Source organism: Schistocerca nitens, chromosome 7 (genome assembly GCF_023898315.1).
Source record: "Schistocerca nitens isolate TAMUIC-IGC-003100 chromosome 7, iqSchNite1.1, whole genome shotgun sequence".
NCBI classification, from domain to species: Eukaryota; Metazoa; Arthropoda; class Insecta; order Orthoptera; family Acrididae; genus Schistocerca; species Schistocerca nitens.
Window position 1 is genome coordinate 148,706,137 of NC_064620.1, and position 14,453 is coordinate 148,720,589.

Sequence of the window (14,453 nt, forward strand, 5' to 3'; positions counted from 1 at the left end):
TAGCTGTAAAGACGGATTTAAAATACCTTCAGTTATTACAAAACAGCTACGGACAATATGGTCACGCAAATTGATAATTTTTTTCTGAGACTTCATTTCAAATTTTGTAGCTTAGTTTTTATAACAACATTGTGGTCCACATTTGTAATACTGTCTAGAAATTTTTCAACCATTTCTTTGTATGCTCTATTTTTTCTTTACATTCTTGTTTGTGTAATGTTCATATGTCAGTTTTCACAAACAAGTTATTTCATGGTACAGTTGTATGTTTTTCGATATGGTCATTGGTCCATTATTATATTTGTAGCAACTAAAACTTGCTGTCTCTCGAAAACCATTCACTCAGAAGAGGCAAATTTCAAGTAACAGCAATGTAACTCTTGCTTCCAAGTTAAAATTTACTTCCTTTGGCAAAACAAAGTGGAATTTGCTCAGTGTCATCTCACTATCATTCTAAATCACTTGCAGTTGTGAAACATTGATTTATTAAATGACAAAACATTTCAGGACAAAAGTTTATGAAAAATCACCTTTTCGAGATAAAAAACAAGCGTGTAATTTCTTAACTTACCATATTTCAAAGCCACACTAATTATCATTTCAGCAGCCATCAAAGACTTTAAAAAATTACATCATTCCATTACATAAGTCTACAGTTACTCATGTAATGCAGTAAATAAGAAAATTCCACATGCTTATCAAGTAGAAAAATACTCAGATCTTTCCGTGCTATCATTTGCCAAAATCTTGTTTTGATAACTCGGACCATTTCAGACATAAGGGACACTGTGAATATTTTATTCTCGAATTCAGTGGGTACTGTTTCAAGGCTGGGCCTCCACAAATACAAAGGCAGGGGCTGCAAGTATCAAAGAATCTGCTGGAAATATCTGTGGCTCATGGGGAAAATCCATGTTTTGTACGATGTCTCACCTTCGAAAGCACTTTAGCTATTAATTGTTGCTGGAGAGTTGTCAAAACAAGTCTCCGTCCTCAGTCGTGGCAACTTTCGCAGTGTTCTAGCAGTATATCATGGTGAAACCAAGCAAGCTGAAATTCAGTCCTGAATGGCTGAATGACTGGAGGTTTGAGGCCATCAAGGCCCACAGACATCAGGATTCCAGGCATATTGCATAGTATGCAGCAAGTCTTTCGCTGTCAACAAAATGGGGATATGGCCGTATTCAGCCATGTGGAAGGAGCTAAGCACTCCAGGGCAGTTGCAGCAGTCAAGAAGACGGCATACATTCATATTTTTCATTGGTCCTTGGTAAGGGAAGTGTTAAAACTGTTACATGATGCAAAACTCTTAAAGACTGCACAACATCTCACTGTCCTTAATGGGATTTTATTTTCCATGACTGCTGCTGCTGCCCTTTTTTTTTTACGTTGGGCCATTAAAAGGGAAACCTTGCCAGCAGAGTGGCGCTCAAAAGTTAGTGACAGGCTTTCTGATAGTACATACCTGTCAATTCTCCTGATTTAGGAGGTAGACTCCCGATTTGCAGCTTTTTCTCCTGCCTCCCGATTATTGTTTTATTTCTAGCGATTGTTGGCTAATGATCGTCATACAAAAGACAGTTGTTTTGAAAACCCATCATTTCAGTTTTTGGCCAATTGTGGAAAGTCCTTTGCTTTTTAGTCTCTTTAATTCATTTACTTCTCAAAGTTTGTAGAAATTGGGAAGTCATGCGGGACATGTTATAGATTGTACCTTTTCCTCTTTCCTGCGTGTTTTGTAGAATACATACTTGTATTGCTCAGTTTTGTTCTCTGTTTAGACTTGCATATGTGTGTTGTCACTGTGCCAGTTAGTAGTTCTCCCACTAAATCTGGTAATTTCCCACTAAATCTGGCGGTTTTGAGTAGCTCTCTAGTGGCTAGTGCGAATTATGGTAGATTTTAAACTTATTAGAATGGTTTTACATTAAAATTACTTTTAAAAATTATTGATCTGATCAACATACAGAAAATAAAACTGTTCAATTTATTAACATCTGCTAGGTCTTAAATTTATATCACCTAAACATTTATAATACACAGTATTCAATCTTTGTCCTTGTATTGTTGTGCATTCTAATATTAATAAATCTGCAGCTGCATCCGTTGTGCATACCTATAGTGTTGGTGTTAATGTACTGCTTTTTACATCACTGGATCTTGTTTTAGTGTTATATGTGGGTAAAGTACAGGCACAGTATGCCCAGAAATATCATGCTGAATGGCTACTTTAGTGGTTGGGGAGTGAGAGAGAAGTGGGTTTTTCAGAGCTGCAGTAATTATCATTTAGCTGCACAAAAATTGTCTGTCCAGAAACCCCCTGGTATAGATGCCCGCGTGTTAAGAATCTTGTGGCAGTTCTGGAACATTGGATAAATATTGATTCCTTTTAGTTTTGGGGTGCTGCTTGGCATTTACCTTTTCCTTCCAACGATATACAACAATGGCGGTGTGGCTGCGGTGGCTATTCTCTCTTCGTGTTGACTTCGTCTTCAAAAATATCGATTTAAAAATGCAAGTTCTTGTCACATCGGGAGAAGGAAATTAGAATGTAGCTCAGTAGTAGGATAAAGACTTGCGACTTCCGCATATTATAACTTTTACTTAGCACATTAATGAGAGAGAGCGATTACATATGTCTTTCTGACACCAGCTGAAAAGACCAAAAGAGACAGAGATTGGTGAAAAAAAAACCTATGAAGTACATAAAATAATTGATATTTTAATGTTCAGTTTTCTGTTAGCGTGCTGAGATGATCATACCTCATTACAATATCTTTGCTGCACGAGGATAGCATGAATATTTATTTATATGTGTAGGTCATTTATAGAACCTACACACTATGCGATACTAAATTTGCAAACAGGTTAGAAAGAATTTTTGGTGCAGCACACTAAACAAAAATACCTTTTAAAATGGTGAAAGAATCTTTAGAAGTGAATCAAGCTGAGGGCTCCCTAGTGTTTTTTGCCATTGTGTGATCATATCATGTGGTTGTTAAGTGAGTTGAGCCGGCCGGAGTGGCCGAGCGGTTCTAGACGCTACAGTCTGGAACCGCGCAACCACTACGGTCGCAGGTTCGAATCCTGCCTCGGGCATGGATGTGTGTGCTGTCCTTAGGTTGGTTAGGTTTAAGTAGTTCTAAGTTCTAGGGGACTTAAGACCTCAGCGGTTGAATCCCATAGTGCTCAGAGCCATTTGAACCAAGTGAGTTGAATGTGAGGAAATTTGGACAATGAAGTTGCCAGAAAATTTCAAATACATAGAACAAAGCATAGTGCAGTTATAAAACGTGTACTAAGGCCTTATTTTGTAGAAAATCTATGACAAGATATCAGTGACAGCTTGCATAACATTATAACTGATGAATCAACAGACATTAGCATGGCCTAATTTTTAAGGATAACAACAGTATATTACAGTGCTGCAATCATTTCAACATTTTTGAAATCAGCTGACCTCATACATTTTCATTCTGTTTTCTTGGTGCAATATTGCAACAATTTCCATGCATTATTATGTCAAGGAAAGATCTGTTGTTTGCATTTAATAATCTTTCTTTATCTACATTAATAGCCTACAGTTCACACTTAAGTGCCTGGTAGAAGGTTCATCGTACCATTTTCAGATTATTTCTTTACAGTTCCACCTCAAATAGCGCACAGGAAAGATGAACACCTAAATCTTTCCATTTCCGTTGTGATTTATTTTATTATCATGACACTTTCTTCCTATGTAGGTGGGGGTCAACAAAATATTTCCACTTTTGGAGGAGAAAGTTGGTGATAGAAATTTTGTAAATAGCTCTTGTCGCCTTTGTTTTAATTATTGTCACTCTGTTTCGTGTATCATTTCCATGACACACACTCCCCTATATCGTGATGATAAAAAATGAGCTGTCCTTCTTTGGACTTCTTTATTTTTCTCTGTCAATCCTATCTAGTAAGGATCCCATGATGTGCAGCAGTACTCTAGCAGAGGGTGGACAAGTGAAGTAATAGGCAATCTCTTTAGTGGATTTGTTGCATCTTCTAAGTATTCTGCCAACAAAGAGGAGTCTTTGCTTTGCCTTACTCCACGCATTACCTGTAAAATTTTTCTCAATTAAAGTTGTTCTTAATTGTAATTTGTAAGTATTTAGTTGAATTGACAGCCTTGAGATTCGTGCGATTTACCTTCTAACCAAAATTTGGTGGATTTCTTCTAGTACTCATGTGGATGACCTCACACTTCTCTTTATTTAGGAACTGTTGTGTTGGCAGAAGAGCCAACACCGTGTTACTAGAGGAGGCAGAAATGCAAGCTTTTTAGCTCATGCAGGCTGGCGTGAGGAGGGAAGAACTATACTGACGTGAGGTCTGGAACATGACAAGGAATTAGAATTCAGAAAGCGGACGTAATTATTTTGATACTTAACTTTAATCCATTAATGATGAACATTGCTCTTGACGGTACGATTCACAATATTATCTGTTCAGCATACATTCGTAGTAACTGAATATGGCGCCTTGCTAGGTCGTAGCAAATGACGCAGCTGAAGGCTATGCTAAACTGTCGTCTCTGCAAATGAGAGTGTATGTAGTCAGTGAACCATCGTTAGCAAAGTCGGCTGTACAACTGGGGCGAGTGCTAGGGAGTCTCTCTAGACCTGCCGTGTGGCGGCGCTCGGTCCGCAATCACTGATAGTGGCGACACGCGGGTCCGACATATACTAACAGACCGCGGCCGATTTAAAGGCTACCACCTAGCAAGTGTGGTGTCTGGCGGTGACACCACAGGAACCGTTGCCACTTTTCGCACCATTCAGATATCTTGTCTTTGCTGACGTGACATTTGTCTACCACATGGTGGAAACAGCGATGCTTCAAACAAAACAAAACAAAAAAAATTGGAATTTGGTTCTAGAATTATTTACATTATCTACAATTTGCCAACTAATTGTAAAGACGATGCGAGTGACCTGTTCAAGAAAATGTTACCAGATAGCGTCCCAGCCTAATACTGCAGTTGAACTACACTACAGCTAACAAGTGTGGAATTGGTGCTTTCGATAGTTCCAGTGTTTTTATTTGTATTTTTATAGCCATTATATAGCTTTTCGATATCACAGGAAAAGAGTCAAATCAGTTGCCTCTGAACTATACTGAAAATGAGCCAGGATTTTCGATCATTCGTACCTCCTGATTTTTTTAAACTGCATCCCCTGATTTTGGATTTAAGTGGTTGGCAGTTACGTCATATCATAAGGGCCATCTCGTCAACGTATTTGGATATTTGATTGTACTTCCATATTATGCTCCTTGTCGTCAGGCAAGATTGTTGTTGTGGTCTTCAGTCCTGAGACTGGTTTGATGCAGCTCTCCATGCTACTCTATCCTGTGCAAGCTTCTTCATCTCCCAGTACCTACTGCAACCTACATCCTTCTGAATCTGCTTAGTGTATTGATCTCTTGGTCTCCCTCTACGATTTTTACCCTCCACGCTGCCCTCCAATGCTAAATTTGTGATCCCTTGATGCCTCAAAACATGTCCTACCAACCGATCCCTTCTTCTAGTCAAGTTGTGCCACAAACTTCTCTTCTCCCCAATCCTATTCAATACCTCCTCATTAGTTACGTGATCTACCCACCTTATCTTCAGCATTCTTCTGTAGCACCACATTTCGAAAGCTTCTATTCTCTTCTTGTCCAAACTGGTTATCGTCCATGTTTCACTTCCATACATGGCTACACTCCATACAAATACTTTCAGAAATGACTTCCTGACACTTAAATCTATACTCGATGTTAACAAATTTCTCTTCTTCAGAAACGCTTTCCTTGCCATTGCCAGTCTACATTTTATATCCTCTCTACTTCGACCATCATCAGTTATTTTACTCCCTAAATAGCAAAACTCCTTTACTACTTTAAGTGTCTCATTTCCTAATCTAATTCCCTCAGCATCACCCGATTTAATTTGACTACATTTCATTATCCTCGTTTTGTTTTTGTTGATGTTCATCTTATATCCTCCTTTCAAGACACTGTCAATTCCGTTCAACTGCTCTTCCAAGTCCTTTGCTGTCTCCGACAGAATTACAATGTCATCGGCGAACCTCAAAGTTTTTACTTCTTCTCCATGAATTTTAATACCTACTCCGAATTTTTCTTTTGTTTCCTTTACTGCTTGCTCAATATACAGATTGAATAACATCGGGGAGAGGCTACAACCCTGTCTTACTCCCTTCCCAACCACTGCTTCCCTTTCATGCCCCTCAACTCTTATAACTGCCATCTGGTTTCTGTACAAATTGTAAATAGCCTTTCGCTCCCTGTATTTTACCCCTGCCACCTTCAGAATTTGAAAGAGAGTATTCCAGTCAACATTGTCAAAAGCTTCCTCTAAGTCTACAAATGCTAGAAACGTAGGTTTGCCTTTTCTTAATCTTTCTTCTAAGATAAGTCGTAAGGTTAGTATTGCCTCACGTGTTCCAACATTTCTACGGAATCCAAACTGATCCTCCCCGAGGTCCGCTTCTACCAGTTTTTCCATTCGTCTGTAAAGAATTCGCGTTAGTATTTTGCAGCTGTGACTTATTAAACTGATAGTTCGGTAATTTTCACATCTGTCAGCACCTGCTTTCTTTGGTATTGGAATTATTATATTCTTCTTGAAGTCTGTGGGTATTTCGCCTGTCTCATACATCTTGCTCACCAGATGGTAGAGTTTTGTCAGGACTGGCTCTCCCAAGGCCATCAGTAGTTCTAATGGAATGTTGTCTACTCCCGGGGCCTTGTTTCGACTCAGGTCTTTCAGTGCTCTGTCAAACTCTTCACGCAGTATCTTATCTCCCATTTCATCTTCATCTACATCCTCTTCCATTTCCATAATACTGTCCTCAAGTACATCGCCCTTGTATAAACCCTCTATATACTCCTTCCACCTTTCTGCCTTCCCTTCTTTGCTTAGAACTGGGTTGCCATCTGAGCTCTTGATATTCATACAAGTGGTTCTCTTCTCTCCAAAGGTCTCTTTAATTTTCCTGTAGGCAGTATCTATCTTACCCCTAGTGAGACAAGCCTCTACATCCTTACATTTGTCCTCTAGCCATCCCTGCTTAGCCATTTTGCACTTTCTGTCGATCTCATTTTTGAGACGTTTGTATTCCCTTTTGCCTGCTTCATTTACTGCATTTTTATATTTTCTTCTTTCATCAATTAAATTCAATATTTCTTCTGTTACCCAAGGATTTCTATTAGCCCTCGTCTTTTTACCTACTTGATCGTCTGCTGCCTTCACTACTTCATCCCTCAGAGCTACCCATTTTTCTTCTACTGTATTTCTTTCCCCCATTCCTGTCAATTGTTCCCTTATGCTCTCCCTGAAACTCTCTACAACCTCTGGTTCTTTCAGTTTATCCAGGTCCCATCTCCTTAAATTCCCACCTTTTTGCAGTTTCATCAGTTTCAATCTGCAGTTCATAACCAATAGATTGTGGTCAGAATCCACATCTGCCCCTGGAAATGTCTTACAATTTAAAACCTGGTTCCTAAATCTCTGTCTTACCATTATATAATCTATCTGATACCTATTAGTATCTCCAGGATTCTTCCAGGTATACAACCTTCTTTTATGATTCTTGAACCAAGTGTTAGCTATGATTAAGTTATGCTCTGTGCAAAATTCTACCAGGCGGCTTCCTCTTTCATTTCTTCCCCCCAATCCATATTCACCTACTATGTTTCCTTCTCTCCCTTTTCCTACTGACGAATTCCAGTCACCCATGACTATTAAATTTTCGTCTCCCTTCACTACCTGAATAATTTCTTTTATCTCGTCATACATTTCATCAATTTCTTCATCGTCTGCAGAGCTAGTTGGCATATAAACTTTTACTACTGTAGTAGGCATGGGCTTTGTGTCTATCTTGGCCACAATAATGCGTTCACTATGCTGTTTGTAGTAGCTAACCCGCACTCCTATTTTTTTATTCATTATTAAACCTACTCCTGCATTACCCCTATTTGATTTTGTATTTATAACCCTGTAATCACCAGACCAAAAGTCTTGTTCCTCCTGCCACCGAACTTCACTAATTCCCACTATATCTAACTTTAACCTATCCATTTCCCTTTTTAAATTTTCTAACCTACCTGCCCGGTTAAGGGATCTGACATTCCACGCTCCGATCCATAGAACGCCAGTTTTCTTTCTCCTGATAACGACGTCCTCAGGAGTAGTCCCCGCCCGGAGATCCGAATGGGGGACTATTTTACCTCCGGAATATTTTACCCAAGAGGACGCCATCATCATTTAATCATACAGTAAAGCTGCATGTCCTCGGGAAAAATTACGGCTGTAGTTTCCCCTTGCTTTCAGCCGTTCGCAGTACCAGCACAGCAAGGCCGTTTTGGTTAATGTTACAAGGCCAGATCAGTCAATCATCCAGACTGTTGCCCCTGCAACTACTGAAAAGGCTGCTGCCCCTCTTCAGGAACCACATGTTTGTCTGGCCTCTCAACAGATACCCCTCCGTTGTGGCTGCACCTACGGTACGGCCATCTGTATCGCTGAGGCACGCAAGCCTCCCCACCAACGGCAAGGTCCATGGTTCATGGGGGAAGATAACTGAGGCAAGATAACTGAACATAATTTAGATGCTCCTGTGACTGTTGATAAGATCGCAGTGACTGGTGAATCTGGAAGCTCGCAGTCGATGGTCCATTTTTCAACCTTCCAGCTGTTGCAGCCTGGTGCAACTCCATCACTGCCACCAACGTTGCATCAACTAACAGTCGTATTGTCACCTCCATCACTGCCGCTAATGCTGCATCGACTAACACTCGTATTTCAAAATACCTGATTCAGGATGATGATACAAGGGTGAAAATATTATGGCTTTTGCAGACGGTGGAAATATTATGGCTTTTGCAGACTATTGAAACTCATGTCTCCTTCTCTACTATAGGAAAGCAGACTGCAGTGTTTCCAATCATGTTCCGTAATGATAATGTAGCTAGTAAGATGTAGCTTAGGTGGATCAAGAATCATAAAGTATTGTTCGCGGATTAATGCTGCACTTCAAGAAAACTATTCTCGAAGATCTTGAAGGGGATGTACCGTTTGTAATTTTATTTGATTAGAGCCGTAACAAGGTGTCTGAGTTGCGGCAAATGGATATTGCTCTCAGATATTGACACAAAGTTAAAAAAGTAGTTGAAATGCACTATTTTTCATCTGCAGCCATACCACTGCTGCTGATATGTTGGAAGGTTTTAAGATCAGAATTTTGCTTCAGGTATCAATGGATCAGCCTAATGTCAGTTGGGCATTCTTAAAGGATTTGAGTATTGATCTGATGAGTATTCGTGAGAACAGTGCATCAAATTTTGTTGATATGGGATCTTGTGGTCTTCATACAATTCATCAGTGTTCAAGAATGCAGCCTTAAAGACTAATTGGGGTGTTGTACCTATTTTGAGATCAATTTGTAATGTGTTAAGAATGTAGTTGCAAGAAGAGCTGATTATAAAAGATTTAATAACCCCAAAAATCTGCCCTTGCCTAAAAAATGCGCTGGCTGGAAAATAAGGATGCAGCCTACTGGGGTGTAATAATCATACTCTTTCTAAAGACTTATTCGGACAAAGTAAAGAAACACATGATTAAAATAGATACTTACAGCTGGTGAACTGTGTCGAAGTACCTTGAAGATCCTCTGCTGCCAACTAAAATATCTTTTTTTTAGCTTTGTTTCTGTGCTGATCATGCACTTTTTGAGGGAATTCCAATGTGTGAACCCCATGGCATCTTTCTTGTACAATGCTTTGTCATCTCTACTTGCTGATGTGATGTCCTTAGTTGTTAAGGCTGAAATATTATCTGTCCCGAAATCAGTGTGTGATACAAAACTTGGTAATAAAGCTGATCTTATTCCTGCAATAGACATGCTGTATGGTCTGAGCTCAGAAAAGCAAAAGGGCCTGCCAAGGATATTTTAACTTTCAGGACTGAGTGCAGGAGCTTTCTGATCAAAATGTGCTCAAACCTCCTTCGAAAGTCACATTTGAAGTGCAGCATTTGTAGATACATAAGCTTTTGTGATCAAGTTGTGATAAATAGCACACAACAGAAGAGATCCATTGTCCAGCAAGTTAAAGAACTGCAGGCCAAAAAGTCCAGGATATTGGCTGAAAGGCCCATTGTACTGAGTGGAACTGATGAATAGATCACTTCTCTCACAAAGGAGTTTTGACTGGTTTTCATTGATTAATTTGAATTGCTGATTAGACAAAATACAGTGTGTTGTTATTTAGTGTAAATGGATAGGTAAAAAATCTACAGAGCAAGTGGCAGCAGATGAACACACACACAAAAAGAGTTTAACTTTAACAAGCTGTGTGAGCCAGTGGCTCCTTTTTCTGGTAGTAGAGTTGAAGGGGAAGGAAGAGTTGTGAAGGAAAAGGACTGGATCAGTTTAGGGAAAGGGGTACAGTTCAGGAAAGTCACCCAGAACCTCGGGTAAGGGGAGACTTACCAGACAAGATGAGAAGGCAAAGCAGTCACTATACGTACCCCAGAGCTATTCTTATTTTTTCTTTAATGTTATATAACATATTTCTTTTATGTTGTCTGGTCTTATGCATTATCTTGGCTGGAAAGTTCGTAAGTCCTATATGATAGGATGAAGGTGTTACCAAATTATTAAACCTAATGAAAAAGGTGACTGAAAAGACCACCTCCTACATTCGGATGTTCAGTTTGCCAGGCTTGTCAGGATATGAATACATTTTTTATGCATTATAGTTTGTGTCCACTTTTCCAAACCCTCTTTTAATATTTACTGCCAGTATCTTGGCTGTAGCAGATGGTCCATAACAATCCATGCTAATTTAGGGAAATAATGGCCAGGCAGCTAATGTGCCAGATGTAGACTGCACATACAAAAAGAGATTCATAAAGAAATTAGTTACAAAATGAAAATCTTGGATGGAATGTAACAATACTAAGAAAAGTAAAGTTGCTACTCACCATATAGTGGAGACACTGAGTCGCAGATACACGACAGACACGCGCACATGCATGCATACACACGTTCGTGCACATGCGCGCGCTCACACACACACACACACACACACACACACACACACACACACACAATTGCAGTCTTGGACAACTGAAGCCACACTACGAGCAGCAGCAGCAGCAGCACCAGTGAATGATGGGAGTGGCGACTGGGTGGGGGTAAGGAGGAGGCCGTGGCAGGAAGGGAGGGGGATGGTAAGGTTGGAAGCAGACAGTGAAGTGCTGTTGGGGAGCACGCAGTGATGAGGCAAAGAGAGAGTAGGGCAGCTGTGTGCAATCCTCTGTGGAAAAAAATATGTATTCTGAAGAATAGTCTTTGATGTCATCTCTGCTGCAGTATTTGTCCTCAGCCCATCATTTGAAAAATTACTTACATGGTTTGAGACTAAACTTAAAAATGAGATATTAGTAAATCAATATTATTAATGGCACAGTTCAATTGCCATTTTTCAGCAATATGTTACAAGGATGTGTTCTATAGTTATGATTTGAATTGTTGTTAAAAATTCTTATTTTCTTCCTTAACAGCTTTTCAGACACATTTTGTATGATGCTGGGTTCATAAATGTTCAGTATTTGCTGGAAGTTAATTTCAAGTACAAATTTTAAAGCTCTTACGCCTGCATCAGTGAAATATATGATAACTCGTGTATACAAAGGATGGAGAAATCTACTGTTGTTATTTTTATATTTATGTCTTGTTATAGTACTTTAGCACTTGTATATAGTTGTTCCATTTGCTTAGTCCTCCTGTCCTAGGTGATAGTTATTGAGACTGCTGGTGGCACTGCAGCTATGTAAAAATTCACACTGTCATTTAAGACGGAATATAGTGCCTGAATCCTTTAACTGCTCATTTTATACATGCCATGTGTTTTCTCACAGCTTAAAATTCATTTTAATTTTACATGAAAGGACCGAAAGTGTCACTTAATTTGCTGAAAATTATTTAATTTCCACATATTGTAACACCTAATGAAAAGACAAAAGTTCTGTTTAGTTTTCATTTAATCATAAGATTGTCAGTGCTTTAGATGTAAAAGCAGTTCCAACAAACTTCAAATTTGTTATTGATTTTAATCTGATGAACAGTTTTCTGTTCGTATTAAATTCTTGCTCTGTGATTCAAACTATTTGTATGATAATTTGATACCATCATTTATGTTTAAAAGGTTTGACTCTATGGAAAATATCTTTTATCTTTAAAAGCATTGACGGAAGCTGCCACTTGTTCTTAATATAAATGCCTTAAAATCAAAGTATTCAACATGATGTATGAGATTTTGGAGTGATAAATTGTAATTAAATATAGGATTCTGTCAAAAAATTTCGCTTAAATTATAATTTCGTAGTATGGCACTGTCATAGCTATTAGATGGTAAACAATTTTAGCCAAGTAAAATTTTCTGTACACACAGTAATTCTTTGCTTTCATAAAATTCATGTTTTTAAGGATACATCATAGACAAACTGATCTGTGTCAGAATTTATTCTGCATTTGTAGAGGGCTGATATTTTGTAGCATTTTTACCTGAGTATTTTGCAATGTAATTTTCACAATCTGTGTATTTAAAAATTGAATAAAGCAACTAAAAAAGGAAATGAACATTAACAGAAGAACAGTTCTTGAATAAAATGTTTTTGTCTCAATTTTTTTCTTATTTAGTGTCACCAGTTACTAGAGGATTGCTATTAATTCAAAGTTAGACTTAACTTGTTCATAAAAACAGAAACATTGTTAATTTACCCAACTTCCTGTTCATTTAACATTCTGACCTTAAATCCTGTAAAGGAGACAATTTGCTTTTCATTATTGACTGTTGATCATGAATTTCCAATTTAATCAGATGATCTGTTGCTGTTGTTTCTTAAAGTGTACCAATCTAAATAAAACAGTTTAATTGAATAGACAAAAAAATCTACTCACCAAGCGGCACCAGAACACGCACATAAAAGGAGTTTATAAATTAGGCAAGCTTTCAGAGCCAGTGGCTTCTCCTCTGGGCAGAAGGGTTGAAGGGGAAGGAAGAGAGGTGAAGGAAAAGGATTGGAGAGGTCTAGGAAAAAGGGGTAGATTTTGGAAAACTCACCCAGAACCACGAGTCAGGGAGCACATACTGGACAGCATGAGAAGGAAAGACTGATTATTGGCGAGTGGGGTTCTGGGTGACTTTCCAGAAATCTACCCCTTTTCCAAGACCTCTTCAGTCCTTTCCTTCACCCTCTTCCTTTCCCTTCACACTTTCTGCCTGGCTCCGAAAGCTTGCCTAATTGTAACTTCCTTTTATGTGTGTCTTCTGCCGCCACTTGGTGAGATTTTTTTTTTTTTTATTTTTTTTTTTATACATCCAGTGAAATTATTTTGTCAAAAATTGATTGTTAATTTAAATAAAACATAATTTAAGACAGATTGGTACTTTACCGTAAAGAAGACCCATAAAGAAGAAATATAAAGTTGCAGCCTGGCACAATTAAAACATACTTAAGTTAAAGCTTTTGCCCACAGCCCTCATCAGTAAAGAAAGACACACACCATTCACACACACAAGCAAGCGCACCTCGTGCACACACAACTGCCACCTCCAGCATCTCGGGCCAGAATGCTGGAGTTGATGGTGAGATGTGCTTGCTTGTGTGTGTGTGTGTGTGTGTGTGTGTGTGTGTGTGTGTGTGTGTGTGACTGATGAAGGCTGTGGCCGAAAGCTTGATGTAAGTGTCTTTTGATTGTGCCAGCGTGCAACTTGACGTGTCTTCTTTGGGGTATGTAGAAATCTGTTTTTTTCCTGCTTCGTTGATACTAGTTTCCATTGTTTGATTAAAACTTAGTTTAATCACTTTTTACTTGTACTATATATGACGGTAGTATCTGTTCCCGAAAGAACAGTTACCGTGGATGACCATGCAGCTTTGCTAGAAATGAAATGATAATTAAATGGGCACCCTAGCTGCAAACAGGCGTTGATGTACTTCATTGGGGACATGTTGAAAATGTGTGCCCCGACCGGGACTCGAACCCGGGATCTCCTGCTTACATGGCAGACGCTCTATCCATCTGAGCCACCGCGGGCACAGAGGATAGTGCGTCTGCAGGGACTTATCCCTTGCGTGCTCCCCGTGAGATACACATTCCCTACATGTCCACACCACTACATTCGTAGTGCGCCTAATAGATGTTTGCCCATTATACTCATTACTCGTGGCAGATTAATCTACCAAGTCCCGTACGAGTTCGGGCATAGCATGTGCGTTCGCACAAGAAGGTCAATGGCCGGGAAGCCATATTTTTAACTATATATGACGGTAGTATCTGTTCCCGAAAGAACAGTTACCGTGGATGACCATGCAGATTTGCTAGAAATGAAATGATAATTAAATGGACACCCTA

At 39.1% G+C, this 14,453-nt stretch overlaps 1 protein-coding gene and 1 non-coding gene across 7 annotated transcripts in view; one reads left to right on the plus strand and one right to left on the minus strand.

Moving 5' to 3' along the window:
• Positions 1–14,453, plus strand: part of LOC126194696 (polycomb protein Sfmbt-like) — a 316,496-nt gene that overhangs the window by 234,769 nt on the left and 67,274 nt on the right. The gene's annotated exons all lie outside the window — the stretch shown is intronic.
• Trnat-ugu (transfer RNA threonine (anticodon UGU)) lies at positions 14,062–14,136 on the minus strand. Its single transcript has one exon. It is a non-coding gene; the product is annotated as a tRNA-Thr (tRNA).